The sequence below is a fragment of the Protopterus annectens genome, chromosome 4.part0 (genome assembly GCF_019279795.1).
Source record: "Protopterus annectens isolate FY-2018-M chromosome 4.part0, PAN1.0, whole genome shotgun sequence".
In the NCBI taxonomy this organism is placed as follows: domain Eukaryota; kingdom Metazoa; phylum Chordata; order Ceratodontiformes; family Protopteridae; genus Protopterus; species Protopterus annectens.
In genome coordinates, this window is record NC_056733.1 from 973,760,233 (window position 1) to 973,775,802 (window position 15,570).

The window sequence follows — 15,570 nt, forward strand, 5'->3', positions numbered from 1 at the left end:
CTTTTCTTATTATTTGTATTTCTGCTTTAAGAGCTAATGTATAACCTTTTGTCTGGGCCTGTATTTTTATATATAATGTACATGTATTTAATCTTACTAATTTATAAAATTGTTTTTATTTAACTAATTTATAAAATCATTTTTATTTAACTAGTGCTTGCATCACTTCAGAGTACAGCATAACTTTTTGTTGTTTGGGCATTTGTGTACCGCTATTGCTTATGATGCATGGGAATTTTTCAGCTATCATTCTTTGCATTCAACACCATTTTTGTTTTTTTAGTGTTTAATTATAAATCTTGTGTAGCTAATTTATGCCTTACTGACCCATTTTGTTTATTTCCCTTGTAGGTTCTTCATTTCCTGACCCGATGAGCTAGCGTGCAAGACATTTTCTCTTTTAGCTGTGCTTTCTGACATACTGTTCATGTACGGTGACTGCTCATCTTTTGTGGTATGTACACATGTTTATATGATTGTGTGTGTGTATATGCAAGTGTACATAGATTTTATCCTTTTTTTTTCTCTCTCTCTCTTTGTGTATATATATATATATATATATATATATATATATATATATATATATATATTTGTATGTATATATACACAGACACACACATATGAAATATATATGGTTGATATGAGTTTTGTTCTTTTATGTTATGTTTTTAAAAGTTTTTCTTCCTCATTTGTGACACTAAATGTGTTCATTTTTTTTTTGTGTGGTTTAACACCTGGGTTTGTAGTCTCCCTGTAACTTGTGATACACACAATGTTCTTTGGTTTAACACCTGGGTTTGTAGTCTCCCTGTAACTGGTGATACACACGATGTTCTGTGGTTTAACACCTGGGTCTCCCTGTAACTTGCGATACACACGATGTTCTTTGGTTTAACACCTGGGTTTGTAGTCTCCCTGTAACTGGTGATACACACAATGTTCTGTGGTTTAACACCTGGGTCTCCCTGTAACTTGTGATACACACAATGTTCTTTGGTTTAACACCTGGGTTTGTAGTCTCCCTGTAACTGGTGATACACACGATGTTCTGTGGTTTAACACCTGGGTCTCCCTGTAACTTGCGATACACACGATGTTCTTTGGTTTAACACCTGGGTTTGTAGTCTCCCTGTAACTGGTGATACACAAGATGTTCTTTGGTTTAACACCTGGGTTTTGTAGTCTCCCTGTAACTTGCGATACACACGATGTTCTTTGGTTTAACACCTGGGATGTTCATCGTGTTACACTGCTGCAGTCATTACACTTGGGTTATCCTGCCGTCAGGCAGTCCCACAGTCGGCCAGAGTTCCAAAGTCTTGGTCCGGCATCTGTTGCTGTCGCTTCTTCTCTGACGTCAGTGCGCCAGGTGTATATAAGATGCATCCAACGCCATTTTCTTCAGTCTTTCTTGCCGCGTGGTGCCCGAAGCAGAAGCAGTTCGGAAGTGCCGGTCGGCCGACTACTGAGATTTTCGAAGACTGATTTCAGATCCGAAGTCTTCAATAAAGCTAAGTACCCCTTGGGGAAACTTTTTTCTTGCCTCAGACTGATGTCAGAAAAAGTTAATAATTGTATTTCTTGTGGGAAGCAAATACCTCATAAGGACTTCCACTTTTACTGTATTCCATGCCTAGGCCTTGATCACGACGTCACTAGTCGATTTTGTGCTAGATTTAACAAACTTAGTATAAAAAGACGTTTTGATTTTGCTTTGCACTACTTTGGACGAAGGTTCAATTATACTATGCCGTCAGATCAACTGACGACCGCAGTACCGAAAAAATGCAAGGGCAAGGATAAAGACAGGCATCCGAGGTCCAAAACCTCTTCTAGGCCAGTCGCCGGTTCTCAGTGAAGCGCTTTCGCAGCCCCTGACACCTGCTACCTCAGAGCCACAGGCCGCCTCCGACTCCCACGTGGAGACAACTAGGCCTCTGGAAACTCAAGGTATTGGGCCTACGGAAACTAATCCCTCAGATGGGTCCAGAGCCACTGAGCAGGCATCGGCTTCTGATGGTGTTTTCAGACCTTCACAACTTACCATTAAAACAACAGCCAAGACAAAAGTGCCATTAAAGACAAAGAAACAAGTACAGCATTCTCCTGGACAGTCCTCCATGCCTAAGAAACAGATGCTTAAAATAGCCGAAGACCTCATTACTCTAATCAGGTGTTCCCATCCCCCTCCTGAGAAAAGGCTAGGCAGGATACAGACTATGATTCCTCTGATCAGGTTTCCATTTCCTCTGATTCCTCTTCAGACTAGGAATACTCTGTACCCCCCTATGAGGACTCTAATGCTGAGGAATCTATCCTTTCAGCGTCTCCTCCTGAGTATTATTCTTTTGGGGAAACTTTACATACCATGAGGGAGCATTTCCATTGGGAAAGTCAGGATTACTCAGAATCCAAGAAAAGGCTCTGGGATTTCCTTTTATTGCCTCAGCACAGGCCCCTGGCTATTCCACCTGTGCTAGATATTGTGGATGATGTGTTCTCTGAATCCAGCTTATCTCCTGATTCTTTGCCCCCTGCACCAGCCAAGCCAGATAGGTATTATAGTGTCCCTGACTCTCACAAGTTTCTTTATAAAAACCCTTCTGCTGATCCAGAAACTACTTCCCAGGGTCCAAAAGGGGTTAAGGCTTCCATTGCAAAAAATCCAGTACCCTCTGACAGAGATTCCAGAGCTTTGGATAGATGGGGGAAGAAAGTATACACTTCTGCAACTTTAGCAGTAAGAGCTTTAAATTGCCAGTTTCACATGCTTAAGTACCAACAATATTTAATGGCTTAGTTAAAACAGAAAATGCTTGCAAGCTCAGAAGCTCCTGATTGTAAAGAAATGCAGGATTTATTGCATGATGTTGAACAGGTGGGAAAACATACTCTGCAATGTGGTTTTGATTCTTTAGAGGCCTCTTGTAGAGCCGCAGTTACAGGTTCTGTGATTCGAAGACATGCTTGGTTAAAAGAACAGATTTTACCTGATCATGTTAAGGCAAAATTATTGGACGCTCCTTTACAACATGATACCTTGTTTGGTGTTAAGGCAGAAGAGGTGTTAAAGAAAATGGAAGATAAAGCTAAATCTATGCAAACAGTCCAGGATTTCTTACAGGTACAGCCACCTTGATTTAGCAGAAATTGACCAACAAAGAATTGGTCCTTTCCAGTGTCAGACAGGCCACAGAGAGGCAGATACAGACGCCCAAGAGGCAGATCTCAACCCCAAGGCTCAGACAGACAACGACAGTGGGGCTCCTCAACCCCAAAAGGAGGTGAGGACAAGTCTCAGCCTTACAGGAAACAGTCACAATGACTTTCCCCTTCGTACGCCAAGCACTTCCCTTTTGGAAGCCCCCTTAGGGGGAAAACTAGCACTTTTTTCTCAAAACTGGCAAACAATCACTCAAGACAAATGGGTTCTGAATATTGTGTCTCAAGGTTACAGGTTCTACTTTCATACTTTACCAAGACTAGAAGGAATGCCAGACCTGCCATAAAATCAATGGGCAGAGGCACAAAAACAAATTTCAGCCCTCATGGACATGAGAGCTATTCAAAAAGTACCACAACAGGAACAAGGACAAGGATTTTACTCAAGACTCTTCCTTGTCCCCAGAAAGGACAAGGCCTGGAGGCCCATACTAGACCTTTCGATTCTAAATACTTACCTGGATATTCCAAAATTCAAAATGTTGACATTGCAACAGCTTCTACCCATGCTGGGCAAGAAAGCTTAGCTTGTTACTCTGGACCTCAAAGAGGCATACCTGCATGTCCCTATCAGACAAACTTGCAGAAGATACCTCAGATTCAAAGCTGGTACAATGCACTACCAATTCTCTGCACTGCCCTTTGGCTTATCTACTGCGCCCAGGGTCTTTACAAAGTGCTTGGCACCAGTAATTGCATTTTGCAGACAAAAAGGAATTCAAATATATCCATACCTGGACGACTGCCTTATTCAAGCAGAGACAAATGACATTCTTCTACAGCATCTGGCGTTTGTAAAAAGGTTGCTAATTTCTCTAGGGTACACAGTAAACGAAAAGAAGTCAAAACTAGTGCCCTCACAACAGATTATATTTCTGGGTGCCAGCTTAAATACAATGGCCCAGATGGCTTAACTCACGCCAGACAAGTTCAACTAACTCAATATTTTCAACTACTGGCAAAAAAGTCCCATCTCCCTGCCAGAAAAATTCTGCAGGCCCTGGGATTCATGGCATCCTGCATACTACTAATACCATATGCCAGATTGCATATGAGGAAATTACAATGGTACCTAAAAAGTGTTTGGAGTTAACACTGTCACAGTTTAGAAGCAGTAATACCATTGATTCCCTGCCTACAACAGGAGTTTCGATGGTGGGCACAGGCATGTCACCTAAACAAGGGTCAGCCTTTTACCCTACCCACAGCCAGGCAGACTCTAACAACAGATGCTTCGGATTATGCCTGGGTAGCACACATGGCAGGAAAATGCATTCAGGGCAAGTGGACCACAGACCAGATGCATCTTCACATCAGTCAAAAAGAGATGTTGGCTGTTCAAAATGCCCTAACAGCTTTCAAGGACCTTTTGCATCCAGGGCAATTATTATTAAAGACAGACAACACCACAGTAATGTGGTACATAAACAAGCAAGGGGGCACTCATTCTTATCCCCTATGCAGGCAAGCCATGACCTTGTGGAACACAGCTCTAACGTATCAAGTTCACCTGCAAGCACAATTCCTGCCAGGAAAGAAAAATACTCTGGCAGACGATCTAAGCAGAAATATCATGGACTCTCACGAATGGAAATTGAATCCACAAATCTTCAGCATGGTAACGCAGAAATGGGGATGCCCAGACATAGATCTTTTTGCCTCCCCACTGAATTGCCAATTAAAAAATTCTGCACAAGGACTTATCACAAACAAGCATGGAAAGTGGATGCTCTTTTGTTCAGCTGGAAAAACCTAAAAGTCTATGCCTTCCCACCACTGCCTCTACTTTCAAAGGTACTCCTAAAAGCCAGACAAGAAAAAACGCAGATGATCCTGATTGTTCCAGACTGGCCACGCCAGCACTGGTACCCTATCTTAAGGAACTTAGCTCAAGGCCCACCATGGATTTTGCCTCAAATTCCACACCTTCTGACTCAACAAAACAATCGGATCCTGCACGGTCAGCTCAAAACCCTAAACCTGGCTGCATGGCAGATTCATTAAACAGGCAACACCTCTCTCTAAAGCTGTTATGAATGTCATTTTGGAGGCCAGGAGGCCTAGAACCAGGAAAGCTTACTCAGAAAAATGGAAGAGATTCTGTGCCTGGAACCAGGCTCTAAGCCTTGACCCTCTTGTTCCAAACATTCCTCAGATTTTACAATACTTAACTGAGAGGCTGGACAGAGGCCTGTCCTTCTCATCAATTAAGATGCACGCCTCTGCCATTTCAGCACATTACAACACTGATCCTCCTTTATTCTCTCATCCCTTGCTAAAGCAGTACCTCAGAGGGGCTAAAAACATAAGACCGCCCGGAGAGCACCAACACCAACTTGGGACCTCAATTTCGTTTTGGAAAAACTAACCCTGCTACCTTTTGAGCCAGCCAATACAGCCGATCTAAAATTTTTATCATGGAAAACAGCTCTGCTCCTGGCAGTAACTTCAGCACAGAGAGTCTCAGAGCTACAGGCATTAATGGCAGTGGAACCTTTTATAATTTTTCATCAGGACAGGGTTTCTTTAAGGAACAACCCTACCTTTATGCCAAAGGTGGTATCCAGTGTGGCTCTTAACCAAACCATCCATTTGCCAACTTTTTATCCAAACCCCTAGAATAAAGGGGAGAAACTTCTGCATTCTTTGGACATACACAGGCAGCTACGCTTCTACTTGGACAAAAAGCTTTCAGGAAAACTGAGCAACTGTTTGTAGCATATGCTGCAGGATCACAGGGCAAGGCTATCTCAAAGCAGACTATATCCAAATGGATAGGACACTGTATTCGTTACTGCTACACACAGCATGGAAAATCAGTCCCAAATAACATTAGGCCACATTCCACCAGGGCAACAGCCACTTCAACAGCCTTTCTCAGACGAGTACCTACCAAGGAAATTTTGGAGGCTGCAACTTGGAGTTCAGTGCACACCTTTACCAAGCATTACCACCTGCCTCTTTACTCTAAATCCAGAGCAGGATTTGCCACTGCAGTTCTGCAGGGCCTCATAGCCAATGCTAACTCTTTATAGTCCAGCCACCCAACCTTAGCTTTGGGATTCTACCCAAGTGTAATGACTGCAGCAGTGTAACACGATGAACATAGTACAGTTTTGTACCTACCATAAATGTAGATATTCGAGTGTTCACACTGCTGCAATCCAGGTTACCCTCCCTCCATCCCCTCTGAACTAGCTGGACTTATCTATGCCTTTCTATCGTATACAACCTTTGTGGTGTATTTGCTTGTAACTGAAGGTATTGTTTTTATTTTATATGTATATTTTATTAGCAATATGTATTGCCTACCTACTTGGGGGCACCTGACATCTGGGGCAAGAAAAACTGAAGAAAATGGCGTTGGATGCTTCTTGTATACCCCTGGCGCACTGATGTCAGGGAAGAAGCGACAGCAACCGACGCAGGACCAAGACTTTGGAACTCTGGCCGACTGCGGGACCGCCAGATGGCAGGATAACCCAAGTGTAATGACTGCAGCAGTGTGAACACTCTAACATCTACATTTATGGTAGGTACAAAACTGTACTTTTGTAGTCTCCCTGTAACTTGCGATACACACAATGTTCTTTGGTTTAACACCTGGGTTTGTAGTCTCCCTGTAACTTGCGATACACACAATGTTCTTTGGTTTAACACCCGGGTTTGTAGTCTCCCTGTAACTTGCGATACACACGATGTTCTTTGGTTTAACACCTGGGTTTGTAGTCTTCCTGTAAGTTGCAATACACAAGATGTTCTTTGGTTTTAACACCTGGGTTTGTAGTCTCCCTGTAACTTGTGATACACACGATGTTCTTTGGTTTAACACCTGGGTTTGTAGTCTCCCTGTAACTTGCGATACACACTATGATGTTCACCGTGTTACACTGCTGCAGTCATTACACTTGGGTTATCCTGCCGTCAGGCGGTTCCCCAGTCGGCCTGAGTTCCAAAGTCTTGGTCCGGCGTCGGTTGCTGTCGCCTCCCTGACGTCAGTGCGACAGGGGTATATAAGATGCAGCCGACGCCATTTTCTTCAGTCTTTCTTGCCGTGTGGTGCCCGAAGCAGAAGCAGTTCGCAAGTGCCGGTCGGCCAACTCCTGAGATTTTCATTCCGAATGCAGAACCGAAGTCTTCTACAAAGCTAAGTACCCTGTTGGGGAAACTTTTTTTCTTGCCTCAGACTGATGTCAGTAAAAGTTAATAACTGTATTTCTTGTGGGAAGCAAATACCTCTTAAGGATGTCCACTCCTGTTGTATTCCATGCCTAGGCCCAGACCACGACGTCACTGGTTGTCGGTTTTGTGCTAGGTTTAACAAGCGCACTATTAAACGTCTGTTTGATTTTGCCTGACATTATTTTGGCAGAAAATTCAATTACACCATGCCGTTGGAACTTCCGACGACCGGAATACATAAAAAGCGCAAAGACAAGGACAGGCATCCGAGGCCCAAAACTGCCGACGAGGCCTCTACTAGGCCGGTTTTCAGCGAGGCTCCTACGCAGCCCCTGACGACCACTACCACAGACCGCCTCCGACTCCCACGTGGAGCTGGCTGGGCCTTCGGACACTCTAGGTTTTCAGCCTACCGAAACTAGCCCTTCAGAGGGAACCGAAGTAGCTGAGCAATCCACAGCTTCAGAGGGTGTTTTCAGACCTACCCAGTTAACCATTAAACCCTCTGCTAAGTCTAAGCCCCCCTTAAAAACAAAGAAACAGACACAGCATTCTCCAGGACAGGCTTCCATGCCTAAGAAACAAATGCTAAAAGTGGCCAAAGACCTAATCACCCTGATCAGGTCCCATCCCCCTCCTGATAAAAGGCCCAGACAGGATGCAGACTGTGAATCTTCCGACCAGGTGTCCATTTCCTCAGATTCGTCCTCAGACCTAGGATATTCTTTACCCCCTTTATGAGGATTCTGATGCTGAGGAATCAATTCCATCAGCCTCTCTGCCTGAGGACTACTCCTTTGGGGAGACCTTACATACCATGAGGGAGCATTTCCATTGGGAAGGCCAGGATTACTCAGAATTCAAGAAAAGGCTCAGAGACTTCCTTTTATTGCCTCAACACAGACCCCTTGCTATTCCGCCAGTGTTAGATATTGTAGATGATGTGTACACTGAATCCAGCTTAAATCCTGACTCCTTACCCCCAGCCCCAGTTAAACCTGATAGATATTACAGAGTCCCTGACTCTCACAAATTTCTGTACAAAAGCCCTGTTGCTGACCCTGAAACTATTTCTCAGGAACCCAAAGGGATTAAGGCCTCATCAGCAAAAAACCCAGTTCCCTCTGACAGAGATTCCAGAGCATTAGACAGATGGGGAAAGAAAGTATATACGTCTGCAACTTTAGCAGTGAGAGCCTTAAATTGCCAGTTTCACATGCTAAAATATCAGCAATTTTTGATGTCTCACTTGAAACAAAAGATGCTTCCAGATTCAGATCCTCCTAATTTTAAAGAAATGCAGGATTTATTGCATGCAGCTGAACAAGTGGGAAAACATACTTTGCAATGTGGGTTTGATTCCTTAGAGGCCTCCTGTAGAGCAGCAGTTACAGGCTCTGTCATTAGAAGGCATGCTTGGTTAAAAGAACATATGTTACCAGATCATGTCAAGGCAAAATTATTGGATGCACCTTTGCAGCGGGATGTGTTGTTCGGAGTTAAGGCAGAGAAGGTATTAAAGAAGATGGAGGATAAGGCAAAATCTATGCAAACGGTGAAGGATTTCTTACAGGTTCAGCCTCCTCGTTTCAGCAGAAATTGGCCAACAAAGAATTTGTCCTTTCCAGTCACAGACAGACCTCAAAGGGGCAGATATAGATGTCCAAGAGGTAGAGGTCAGGCACAAGGCCCTTACAGGCCTCGACAGTGGGGTACACCAGGCCAGAAAGAAGGGGAAGATGGGCCGCAACCTTATAAAAAGCAGCCTCAATGACTTCCCACTACAGCTGCCAAACAGCTCTCTCTTGGCAGCCCCCTTAGGAGGAAAACTGGCACTTTTCTATCACAATTGGCATTGCATCACCAAAGACAAATGGGTTCTCAACATTGTATCTCAAGGTTGCAGGTTCCACTTTCACACTCTGCCAAGGTTAAAAGGAATGCCAAATCTGCCACAAAATCAGTGGGCAGAGGCTCAAAAACGAATTACAGCACTCAAGGACATGAGAGCTATTCAAAAGGTACCACCACAGGAGCAAGGACAAGGATTTTACTCGAGACTCTTTCTGGTTCCCAGAAAGGACAAAGCCTGGAGACCCATTCTGGACATTTCTTCTCTAAACACTTACTTGGATGTTCCGAAATTCAAAATGTTGACACTACAGCAGCTTCTTCCCATGCTGGGCAAGAAAGCTTGGCTCGTGACTTTGGACCTCAAGGAGGCATACCTGCATGTCCCTATCAGGAAAAACTGCAGAAGATACCTCAGATTTCTAGCTGGTTCAATGCACCATCAATTCTCTGCACTGCCCTTTGGCTTATCTACTGTGCCCAGGGTCTTCACAAAGTGCCTGGCACCAGTAATTGCATTTTGCAGGCAAAAAGGAATTCAAATTTATCCATACCTAGACGACTGCCTGATTCAAGCAGAGAGCAAGGACATTCTTCTAAAGCATCTGGCGTACGTAAAAAAGTTATTAAGTTGCCTGGTGTACACAGTAATCGAAAAGAAATCAAAACTAGTGCCCTCAGAACAGATAATATTCCTGGGTGCCAGCTTGAACACAACGGCCCAGATGGCTTATCTCACGCCAGACAAGCAAGGACAACTGACTCAATACTTTCATTTGATGGCAACAAAGACCCAACTCCCTGCAAGAAAAATTCTGCAGGCCTTGGGCTACATGGCATCTTGCATACTACTAATTCCATATGCCAGACTGCATATGAGGAAACTACAATGGTACCTAAAGAGTGTATGGTCTCAACACTGTCAAAGTTTGGAAACAGTTATACCACTAATTCCTTGCCTTCAACAGGAATTTTGATGGTGGGCTCAAGCTTGTCACCTCAACAAGGTACAGCCTTTTACTCAACCCACAGCCAGGCAAACACTGACAACAGATGCATCGGATTACGCCTGGGGAGCACACATGGCAGGAAAATGTATTCAGGGTGAGTGGCCGACAGAGAAAAGACATCTCCACATCAATCGAAAAGAGATGCTAGCTGTACAAAATGCAATTATAGCTTTCAAGGATCTGCTGTATCCAGGACAACTACTACTAAAGACAGACAACACCACAGTTATGTGGTACATAAACAAGCAAGGGGGCACACACTCACACCTCCCTCTGCAGACCAGCCATGACTTTGTGGAACACAGCACTAGACTACCAAGTTCATCTGCAAGCACAATTCCTGCCAGGAGAGAAAAACACACTGGCAGACGACCTAAGCAGAAACATCATGGAACCCCACAAATGGGAATTGAATCCACAAATATTCAGGATAACACAAAAATGGTGGAGCCCGGACATAGATCTGTTTGCATCCCCAATGAACTGCAATTACAGAAATTCTGCACAAGGAGCTACCATCCACAAGCATGGAAAGTGGATGCCCTCTCATTCAGCTGGAAAAACCTGCAAGTATACGCTTTCCCTCCTTTGCCTCTCCTTCCAAAGGTACTCGTAAAAGCCAGACAAGAAGAGCCAAAGATGATCCTTATTGCACTAGACTGGCCACACCAGCACTGGTACCCAAGGTTAAAGAACTTAGCACAAGAACCACCCTGGATTTTGCCTCAAATCCCACAGTTGCTGACACAGCACAACAATCAGATGCTTCACAGCCAGCTAAAGACCCTAAACCTAGCTGCATGGAAAATTCCTTAGTTAAGCAAGCAATGCCTCTCTCCAAAGCTGTTATGGATGTCATTCTGGAGGCTAGAAGGCCTAGCACCAGGAAAGCATACTTGGATAAATGGAAGAGATTCTGTGCCTGGAACCAAGCGCACAGCCTTGACCCTCTTGTCCCAAACATTCCTCAGATTCTTCAATACTTAACTGAGATGCTGGACAAGGGCCTCTCCTTCTCATCCATCAAGATCCATGCTTCAGCCATTTCTGCTCATTACAACACGGATCCACCAATTTTTTCTAATCCTTTGCTCAAACAGTACCTCAGAGGGGCTAAAAACATAAGACTGCCCCGTAGAGCACCTACACCAACTTGGGACCTCAACTTTGTTTTGGAAAAATTAACTTTACCTCCTTTTGAGCCAGCTAACACAGCAGAATTAAAATACATCTCTTGGAAAACTGCTCTGCTCCTGGCAATAACATCAGCACTAAGAGTTTCAGAATTACAGGCACTAATGGCAGTGGAACCTTTCCTCATTTTCCACCAGGACAGGGTGTCTTTAAGAACTAATCCTACGTTTATGCCAAAGGTGGTATCAAGTGTGGCTCTACACCAAACTATTCACTTGCCAACTTTTTATCCAAAACAACAGAACAAAGGAGAAAGACTACTGCATTCTTTGGACATTCACAGACAGTTACGCTTCTACTTGGACAAAACCAAAGCTTTCAGAAAATCTGAGCAATTATTGGTAGCATACGCTGCAGGAGCACAGGGAAAAGCCATTTCAAAGCAGACTATTTCAAAATGGCTAGGACACTGTATACATTTCTGCTATACCCACCATGGGAAACCTGTACCTAGCAGCATTAGATCTCACTCCACCAGGGCAACAGCCACTTCAACTGCCTACCTCAGAGGAGTACCTACCAAGGATATTTTGGTAGCAGCCACATGGAGTTCTGTGCATACTTTCACCAAACATTACCATTTGCCTTTATACTCCAAATCCAGAGCTGGCTTTGCCACTGCTGTCCTGCAGGGTCTTATAGCCACCCTAATACCTTATAGATCCAGCCTCCCTACCTCAGCTTTGGGATTCCACCCAAGTGTAATGACTGCAGCAGTGTAACACGATGAACATAGTACAGTTTTGTACCTACCATAAATGTAGATGTTAGAGTGTAAACACTGCTGCAGTCCAGGGTACCCTCCCTCCTTCCCCTCTTACTTTCTGGTATTTACCTAGGGCATATACCCTTTATTACCTATGGGGAGTATTTGCTGGTAACTAATAAGGGTTGTTTGCTTTTCTTTTGTATTTTTTTACTAGCAATTTGTATTGCCTACCTATTTGGGGACACCTGACATCTGGGGCAAGAAAAACTGAAGAAAATGGTGCTGTCACACTGACGCCAGGGAGGAGGCGACAGCAACCAACGCCGGACCAAGACTTTGGGACTCTGGCCGACTGCGGGACCGCCTGACGGCAGGATAACCCAAGTGTAATGACTGCAGCAGTGTTTACACTCTAACATCTACATTTATGGTAGGTACAAAACTGTACTTTCTTTTTAAGGATCGCTGCTGCAGCAGCAATACACACGATTTTCTTTTTAAGGATCGCTGCTGCAGCAGCGATACACACTATGTTCTTTTTAAGGATCGCTGCTGCAGCAGCCTAAGCTGTATGGGCTGCATCCTGGCAACAACACCTGGTCAGCTTCCAGAGCTTTTAGGCCACCTTCCATCCACCTGAACCATTAGTCTAGTTTAAGTGCCAAACCTTCATGTTTTCCTTCTGTCGAAGAGAGCACTCACCTGCAGGCTTTTGAGGATCAGCTGTCTGTGCTGTTCCAGTGCTGGATAGATAAGTTCCCCTCGGAGCAGGGCTTCCACTTTTTTTTTCTGATGGAAAAAGCAAGGAGAAATTGTAGACGGTTGCAAGACTTCTCTGTGTTACTAGGACTAATTTTAAACTATTTTTCTCTCTGGGAAATATTGTGTTGTTTTACCTTTGGGGACTGAGGTAAGTGTTTTAAAGTGCTTTTTACCATTTTTTTGTACAACTTACGGGTTGTTGATGCATGTTTTTTTTCGGAAGTCGGGCATCTTTTTTGGCTTAACCATGGAACAACCTGTCTGTTCATTGATTGTACCTTCCTCAAGCCACAAAAAGAAAAAGATTGTTAAATAGCCTTTGCTACCACAGCAGGATGATTAAATTGCCTCAGCCGCGGGCTGGTGACTCTGCCATAGCCAAAGCTGGATGTTCCTAGTGTTTCACTGTTACGGTCATTACATTTTGGTAATAGCCAAAGCTGGTTCCTTGGATCACTTATATTTTCCCTTGAGTCCCACTGGTGTAGTCCTTACAGCTACCATGCGAAGGGGCAGGGAATGCCACTCTGTTTATCCAAAAAGCTGTGCCCGTCGTTGGGCAGGGTTGTGGTGACAAAACTGAGTCTGCTTCTTCAGGTTTTCCTGTCATGAAGAAACAACTTCAATATGTGTCTTCTCCGGTCTCATTTACCCTGGATAGAAGTAATTTATTGGGTGTAGCTTAGGGTTTAGTGCAGGCAGTTGATACTCCCTGTATGGATGCTTCTGGTAAAATAGAAAAGGAATTTTTTTATTTCCTTAAGAGATTTAGGATTTTGAACCTCAAAAGGATTCTGGAAGCACAAGTTGTGTTGTCTCCACAGAATTCTTATTCAGATTCTGAGTAGAATGGCTTTGACAGCACTTCTGAAGGGTTCCCTTTCTCTGAAACTATTTCTAGGTTGTAGGATTCTCTTTGTGAAACAATTTCTAGAATAAATCATTTGTTTCAGTGGGAAAACAATGAGGTTTCTCCCCTCGGAAGTTGTAACAATTTTGTTACAACTGGAAGTTTCAGAACATACTCCTATTTCTCGTGGTCTTTCTGCTTTGGAAAATGTTTTTGTAACAGCCTGCAATTTCACTGACAGCCAGCCTCTTGCCCCGAAGAAGGAAAGTTTACTTTATAAAGTGCTTAAGTCTGTTGAATCTTCATTTATTCCCGGTCTTATCCAGCAGGTGTTTGCTTTTTTGAATAAAAAATGTATTTTGGTGCAGCATTTCATTGAATTATTCCTTTTATAAGAGGCTAGAGCTGCATAACGTTGATAGTGAATCTTTATGGTTTGGAATAGGCCAGAGCTGGGATGACAGACTAAGTTAATACTGGGTTGTGAACAAGGTGAAAGGTATGTATTCGATGGAGTACTGCAGGGTTCAGTACTGCAATTGTCTCCAATCTGATCCGCAGGTACGGTCATTGTCACTGTAAATTGTAACATTTGGGTATATTTTACCGTACTTGTATGTCCTGCAGCTGGAAGTTGCAAAAGCAGTTGCTTCTTTATTTACCTGCTTAGAAAAACATGGTCCTATGCTCAGGTGCACTGATGTAGGTTTGCATTTTGGCCTTCCGTATCCCACTGTTCTGAGAATATTATCTTAAGATATTCATAATATTGATGTTGGTGCAGTAGCCTTATCTATATGGGTTTTATCCTAAATAGAATGTTACAGCCAGCCAGCTTCCAAAGCTTCAGGGCACCTTCCATATGCTCAAACCATCAGTTAGCTCAAGCTTGTTCTGGGCGCCCCTTAGATCTTTCCTTATATTGAAGAGAGCGCTCCTTTGCAGGCTTTCTAGGATCTATGGTATACCTGTGCTGTTCCTTGCTGAGTAGAAAAGTTCCCTTTGGAGAAAAATCCCTCCACATAAAATATCTACTGTTTTATTGCACTTTCCTTCTTGGGAAAGATATTTTTAGCTAGGAGTTAGTGTTTTAATGGAGTGTCACAAGCTTTAACAGGAGCATCTTTTTTTTCTTGTCAGTTTAAAAGTTATTTAAAGTAGTTAAACATGATTTTCTGTGGAGAGATTGTTTACTTGTTTTGGACTGGTAGTGTTTTATAGTGCTTTTTACCATATTTTTGTGAGAAAAAAAGCTTGACTTTTAATGATGTTTGAGAGCGTTACCAGCTTATGCTGCTTATTTTACTGAATAAAAAGAACCAATTTTTGGCTTGACCATGGAACATACTAATAGTCCTACTGTCAGTCCTCCTAGCCACAAAAAGTAAAAGTTAAGAAAACAGGCTTTGCCAGAACAGCAGGCTGGCAGTTTGCCTCAGCTGCAGGTGGGTGACCCTGTTGTGGCCATTAGTTGTACCTCAGGCCTCTCCTCTTTTACCCAGGATCCCCTTGGTTTAGCACCTGTAGCCACTACAGAGGGGGTTAAGCATATCCAGTATGGCTGTTGGGGTCCCCTAAGTGGACAAGGGAGAGTCGACCCTTGTTGGTCCTGGGAAGAGAGGGAACAGGGAAGGCTTCCCTGTTTTGTCAGAATGTTGTGTCCAACCCTCGTTTACTGACTGTGGCTCGGTTTAATTCAGGATATTGATCCTTCTTAGGTGGTTTCTCTTAAAAGAAACTGGGATGCCGCTTTTCTGAAGGACATTCAAGATTCTGAACCTGAACAGAAA

At 43.6% G+C, this 15,570-nt stretch overlaps 1 protein-coding gene across 4 annotated transcripts in view; it reads left to right on the forward strand.

The window, feature by feature from the left end:
* The window catches only part of LOC122799705 (mitogen-activated protein kinase 9), a 1,999,785-nt gene that overhangs the window by 229,423 nt on the left and 1,754,792 nt on the right, over positions 1-15,570 (forward strand). For all 4 annotated transcript variants that reach the window (XM_044068940.1, XM_044068939.1, XM_044068938.1 and 1 more), the window contains exon 2: positions 352-454. The gene's annotated coding sequence lies outside the window, so the exon portion shown is untranslated. The remainder of the gene's footprint in view (positions 1-351; positions 455-15,570) is intronic.